Genomic DNA, 7,289 nt, shown 5'->3' with positions numbered 1-7,289 from the left:
GGTTCGCCTATTCATTTTTTGCTCATTAATACTCAGCTGTGTTTGATACTTCTCTGCGTTTGTGTCATCCTTCAGAGAATCCGTCTTTAATAAATTATGTGTTTAGCCTGTTTAGCTAGCTTGCACCCTCGGTTTTGTTTATTAATAAATGACTGTAGGACTCAACTGCAAGCACGGTGTTAATGCATACTAATAAATAGCAGCATACTTCTGTTGACTTGTGCTGATGATTGGTCTAGTTAGTAGCCAAAAATTGAAAAAAAATCATGAATATGGGAACGGAGGATATGAACACAACACAGCGCTCTGTTGATCTCCTCCTTCTTGTCCGTACCATTCACATTCCATGTTTTTAATAACCCATTTATTAACAATTTTCTGCTTGGTATCATCTGTATAGGGGTTCACTGGAACGACCCACCTGCTATCGCATTCACTTTAGGGCAGCTCCCCCTTCCTCATGGTGCCCTCGTTCAGGAAGTGGAAGGCGGGTGTCACTCTCACTCTTGTGGTTCAGTTCTCCAGCTTCCCATAGGTTTCAAGCTGCTAGCCAATCTTAGTCAGGCCTTCCAGCCCTGCCGGAAATATCAATTCCACTCTTTTAGACGTAGACACCCACATTTTTCATGAATACGTGAAAGAAGCTCTAACAGAGAGGAAACAAAATGATTGCCCTTTTTTAATGCACCCTTTTCTTTTGCTGAGAACATACATAAATGTTACACGCTATTGTACATACAGTGGTGCGGCTTAATTTAGGAACAGCACTTTTTTCAAATAACTTTTATATAAAGAAAAAACTCAATATAATGGGTCGGGCATAAATGGTTGCTATGAACTGCCCTATACATTTACACGTTACCTGATATCATCAAAAAAGTAGAGTAGCCTAGGGCTGCACTGAACCAATTAAGACTTTGTAACCAATTAATAGTTGGCATTTATTTGTTTATTACTACTGGCTATTATTCTTTGACAGAAAGAATAACCGGGCGAGTTGGTACGGTGGTAGTCTTTGAACTCCGTCAAATATTCAGGTTTGGCATTAGTTAATTTTTTCCGCCTTTTTTCATGTTTTTGCTTTTTCCAGCTGCTCTGATTTTTGTAAGGGCTTTCGCCACTACTAAAAAACGTGACATCTAAACTCCTTTTATTTTTTGCATCACACAATCGTAAACGTAAAAAGTGTGCCGGTTCGGTAAACGCGAAGAGACCTAATTTCCGAGGGTAAAAGCTCCAAAAACAACAGACAAGTAAAAGAAACAAACAACACAGGGCGTTGTTTGTTCGTTGTTTTCAGCGCTTTTACCCTCGGAAATATGACGAAGAGACCGCGCGTCTCTACGGCACATGCATTAGCTTATGCAAGAAATCATGCTGCATGCTCGCTCTTGTAACGTTTTTCTCGCTCCCGCTTTATGAAACAAATCGGTGGCGAGCGGCTGTTAGGACAAGACGTCAGAACTAGCATGACCTGTGATTAACACTTTGGGACGGCGACTGAATGCTTGAACTGCCGGCAGACGGTACTTGAACGCTCCGCACAAGCCTCGTCGGACGAGCGCCGCACGACGGCCCCCAGAACATGCCCACGGTTCCGTCGCACGGGAATCTTTCTCACACTGCGGAGCGAGCCACAGGTTTTGAAGAAGATACGCCCTTTTCAAATAACGAAATAACACAGGGCAGAAACATAGTTAGAATCAAGCATAGCTTAGCAGGCACACGGTACACGACAAAGTTTGAAACAGCAGCCCACTTCGCAGAAACAAAAGAAAGTTGCTTACCGGCGTTTGCACGAGTCGTGCATGGGAGGTTCTGAACTTACGGGCGTTGGCAAGACGCAGCGTCTCCCAGCTCTCAGTAAGGAAGATATCTAAATTATCCACTAAAACGGCTAAACCATGAAAAAGGAGACTTCCGAAACCTCTGGAACTTCAACGACCATTCAACCGAGCCCAACGGAAGCTGATTGCAATAACGATTGCCTTGCGCAGTCTTCAAGAGTCTCTTTTCCTTTTTATTTATTGTTCTTTTTTTAGAACGATACTAAGCAAATTATTATTATATTAGTAAGAATAAGAATGTCCTTAGAATAATAATGTAAAACATGACAAAAATGAGTAAATCTTAGGTTTTATTTAAACTTTAGGTTGTTTCTTTTTTGTGTAAACCGAAACCGAAACTAACTTAAGCAACGTTTCCTTCGTCGTAATTGTTTGCGTGTGTGTGCGTGCCTGCGCGTGCGTGTTTGTGCGCGCGCGTGTGGATGCGTCCGCGTGCATGCGGGTGTGCGTCTCTGGTTGTGCGTGCGTGTGCGTCTGCACGCGGGCGTGGGTTTGCGCGTGTGCATGCGTGTGTACGTGCGTGCGCGCGTGTATCAGTGCGACTGCGAGCGCGCAAGCGTCTGTTTGTGCGTTTTATTGCACTGCGCTCGCAAGAAGAACAATTGGATGTCCCTGGTCACTGTTAAAACACTAACTTATTGATGATTATTAATATTATTATTATTATCATTATTATTATTATTATTATTATTGTTTTTGTTGCTGTTATTGAAATATAGCCCTGAGTCTTTAGACACAGGGCCCTAAACTTTTCTATAGCTGGCTGTAGCTGTATCTTTAAATTTCTAAGGCCGACCATGCAAAGCTACAGGGTGTGATAGCCTGCCATTGAATTTTCCATAGACGACCATAGGCCATTTTGTATGGGATGTCTCGGACTGTTTTATTATGGTATTTGCCTCTTTATGTGTGTGAGCTTTCGTACATGTCACCATATTCTCAAATGAATATTTTACTCAAGTTGACATGGTCATGTGACAGGTTCTAGCAGCATGTAATTAATATTTGTCAAACATTTTCACTATATTTTGATGTCATGTTGCCAGATATAAACTCGAGACTAAGTGATTTTTTTACTGTACACTTCCATCAATAAATATTTGTAAAAATGCTAGTATAGAGCATTTCACCCTACTTTCCAATTTCTGAGCATGGAGTGATTTGTAAGAAAATGAAATATGAACTCATATATAAAATTTTGTTTGCAAAGATAAAAATTGTATGCAAAAGAGGCATTTTATATCAACTATTTGCATGAATTACAACTGACATAAAAACTAGACTGCTAACAACTGTTGCTTTTCAGGCAGAAATCTTACCTGCACATTATGGACAGAGCGATATATAAGCATTCCAAAACCATTTCACATTATTTATTTAGCATCCTCTTCTACACCCTTATCACATTCTCCACTAAATGTAGGGTGTAACACGAAACAGCACCCTTTTCGTTAAAATTATGAGGTTGTATTCCTAGTTTTTAGGGTGTTAAAAGGGTGTAGCCGAGGGTGTAAGTTGCTACAACACCCCTTTTACACCCTTAAAGGATGTAAAAACTTTTACTGTATAGTACGGCCGAGCATCACTGGCGTCAATCACCACGATAGCGTCAATAGCGTCACGGCGTTGCCACCACCCGCCAACAACCACGTTGTTAAGAACAAAACCAGCGTTCTGCACATCTAGGTCGAGATGTTCATTTTCTTTTTCTTTTACGTGTGTTTCGATTTTGAACATTTCCGTTGCGGTTTTAACCGAAGCTGTTAGCTTTCATTGGCTCAGGACATCATTATCCTAGCAACTATATAAAACATTACTGAGACTAGCTTAGGTTTAATCAATATATGAGAGACGTCTTGTTTAGACTCTTCCAAAACACAAAGCCTGAAATATCCAATTTTATCCGATTCAAGCACAAGCTGATTGGGAAGTGTGGCTAGCGTGGCGGTTGACTAGGCTGAGTGCATTGGTACACCTATAGGTTTTTAAGGTAGAGAAGGGGGCTTATGGTCGGTGTACAAGTATACACTGGCTGGGTAACGGAGGGCGCGTCTTCCAGGAAAGGGGAGCGTGTGCGCCCGATGCACCCGACTACAACTTTTTTTTCTTCCAGTGCAGTTGAGAAGCAAATATGTGGAGCACTAACCGAAAATCGCGGATGTGATATTCGCGCTAAGAGTGCCGCGCAGCGACAGAGCGGTATTGTTAGCGCGAAGATGACGTGGGCGCTGTTTTCGTATTTTATTTTCATAGAACAACGACGGGCACAATATTTTCCCACTTCTGGTAATGTTCCAAATCAACATATCACACGGCAGTGCTAGTTAAAGGGCAACTCCGCTCAATTCCGAACAATTTAGGCTTCCATGTGATTCACATTCACAAAGCACTACTAAACAACTCTACGTCTTCGGATTCGCGAAATGTGGAATATTATTTGTGTAATCCTAATTTAAACATCAGCAGATACCGAAACCGAAACTTCGGTTGCGTCAGGCAACATCGGTCTCGGGTCGTCAGAGGCATGGCACGTCACGTCGAACCACGTGGTCTTGTGACGTTCGGGAGGGAGCGAGAAACAGGACACGCAACGCGGGCAAGTTTTTTTTTTTTTTTTTTTTGGACGCGGGCAGGTCGTTTCGCGTGGCGTGGATGGTGTTGCCCTGGGGGAGAGGGGGAAGGGGAGAAGACGAAAGAGAAGCGGAGCGGAGAAACAGACCGATAAGCGCGCAGGGCAACGCAAAGTAGCGCAACCGTGTTACGGTGATCGCGTGAACGCTCGGTCAGCCAACACCGGGAGGAGAAACTCATGACGTCATCGTTCAATTTCGCTCTGAGAAGTAAAAACAAGCAAAACGTGAGAATGACGTATCATGCGTCTGACGTAGTGGCTCAACGTTGGCCGCTCCAACTCCGTGGCTGCGCTCAACTCCGTGGCATTGACTGCGCTGATGATCGCGCCTCGCGCCGCACGCTAGAGTTGGCAGATTTCGGCGACTTGGCTCGCTTGAAGGTTTGCTGGCCAGTTTATTAAACAAATAAACGGAATTAGATCGTAATATTTGACGTGGGGTCTTCCTATATGATACTGAAGAGGGCGACATAGTTTCCTAAATATCAAAAATAAAGCGGAGTTGCCCTTTAAGACAATAGCCTTTCAAGTCTAACGAAAAAAAAAAACTGAACAAAACGGTGATCGTTTGCTTGCGCTAACAGTGTTCGCGCGATGCACGCACTAATATCCTGCCAACCACTCGCTCATGATGATTTTCTCGCTGCCCGTCGTTATGCCAAAATTTCGTCAACGCGATGAAAGTCTAGATTATGGGTGTCCCTGCGGCGAAGCTTAAAATCAACACTTTTGGCCGAACAACTGCTGGCCGTGTTTATGTCCCCGGCGGCCAAGTTGAAAATCAGCACTTCTGGCCGAAGACTTGCCGGCCATGTTTATGTCCACGGCGGCCAAGCTGAAAATCAGCACTTCTGGCCAAATACTCGTCGGCCGTGTTTATGTCTCCGGCGGCCAAGCTGAAAATCAGCACTGCTGGCCAAACACTTGCCGGCCGTGTTTATGTCTCCGGCGGCCAAGCTGAAAATCAGCACTGCTGGCCAAACACTCGCCGGCCATGTTTATGTTTCCGGCGGCCACGCTGAAAATCAGCGCTACTGGCCAAACACTTGCCGGCCGTGTTTATGTCTCCGGCGGCCAAACTGAAAATCAGCACTTCTGGCCAAACACTTGGCGGCCGTGTTTATGTCTCCTGCGGCCAAGCTGAAAATCAGCACTACTGGCCAAACACTTGTCGGCCATGTTTATGTTTCCGGCGGCCAAGCTCAAAATCAGCACTATTGGCCAAACACTTGCCGGCCGTGTTTATGTCTCCGGCAGCCAAAGTGAAAACCAGCACTTCTGGCCAAACACTTGCCGGCCGTGTTTGTCTCCGGCGGCCAAGCTGAAAATCAGCACCTCTGGCCAGGCGCTTGCCGGCACCCTATTGAAAAATATTTTTTACCGGAATGTCATTTCCAGTAAAAGTCTATTTTACTGGATTATGGGACTGTTTTCACTTCCAGTAAAGCCGTAGTTTACCGGAATGTCACCGGGTTCTTTACTGGAATGTTACCGGTTGTTTTACAGGAATGTTACCGGATTTTTATCGGAATGGCACCAGATTTTTTCCCAAAATGTCACCGGATTTGTACCGGAAGTAAATTTCCAGTAAAAATCTATTTTACTGGATTATGGGACTCTTTTCACTTCCAGTAAAGCCACAATTTAGCAGAAGATCACCAGATTGGCCGGGATTTACCGTGTTTCTTTTTCTTTTTTCGGACGTCAACGGAAGTCACTTAGGAGGAAGCTGGTGAACTGTGGTTGGTGTACCCTACCTAAAAATCCGGTATAACTTTTCGCTATCCGGATTATGGAACCGGAAAGCTATCTGGACTCTATCCGGATTTATCTGGAGTTTAGGTTTTCAGAAATTATTCCTTTGTCTACAATCTGGATTTGGGTTTCCAGAAACAAATTTCCGGTTCCATAATCCGGATAGGGAAAAGTTATACCGGATTTTTCGGTAGGGTATGTTTACCAGATGCTGGACGATTCGCTAACAATTAAAGGGGTTAGTCCATATAGACCTGAGGGTTCTATGCATTTATTTAACAGGGTCGATACCAGTGAAACATTTTGCAGAGCTGTAGGCAAAAGCAATCAGACCAAATGGGAACAACCAAGTCCTTTGCCGCAAAAGATATCTTTCAAGGTACTCACAATGCCGCTGGGTAAATTCCTAGACGCACGGTAGTTCAACTAATAAAACCGCGCAGGTGCACCACACGGACACACACACGTATACTGTCAGTAGCACGCTTAGCGAAAACCACGACCGCGCGGAACGAACATCCGCTGCCGTAGAGAAATCCCGGGCACAACACTCACGATGTCGTCCCTGATGCCGTCGCCACGGGTGCAGCAGGCGTCAGTTGCACGCTTAGCGAAAACCACGACCGCCCGGAGCGAACACCCGCCGCCGTAGAAAGATCCCGAGCACACTCACGATGTCGTCCCTGCTGCCGTCGCCGCTGGTACACCAGGCGTCAGTAGCACGCTTAGCGAAAACCACGACCGCGCGCAGCGAACATCCGCCTCCCTTGAAAAATCCTGGGCACACTCACGATGTCGTCCCTGATGCCGTCGCCGCGGGTGCACCAGGCGTCAGTAGCGCGCTTCGCGAAAACCACGAATTCGCGAAACGAACATCCGCCGACGTTGAGAAATCTTGTGCAGTCTTTTTCGCTCGCTGGATGCTTCTGAAGGCGGACGGACAGAGGCGTAAGAAGCAGGTCACTGAAAAATATATTCTTTCCATCTGCACACCCAGCTGCTTTGGAAGATATAGGCCCCCCACATACAGTAAAAGCTCGTTATTGCGAACCGCA

The sequence above is a fragment of the Ixodes scapularis genome, unplaced genomic scaffold (genome assembly GCF_016920785.2).
Source record: "Ixodes scapularis isolate PalLabHiFi unplaced genomic scaffold, ASM1692078v2 PGA_scaffold6__148_contigs__length_123643588, whole genome shotgun sequence".
In the NCBI taxonomy this organism is placed as follows: Eukaryota; Metazoa; Arthropoda; class Arachnida; order Ixodida; family Ixodidae; genus Ixodes; species Ixodes scapularis.
The sequence above is the reverse complement of the archived record's forward strand: the minus strand, read 5'-3'. Positions refer to the sequence as shown.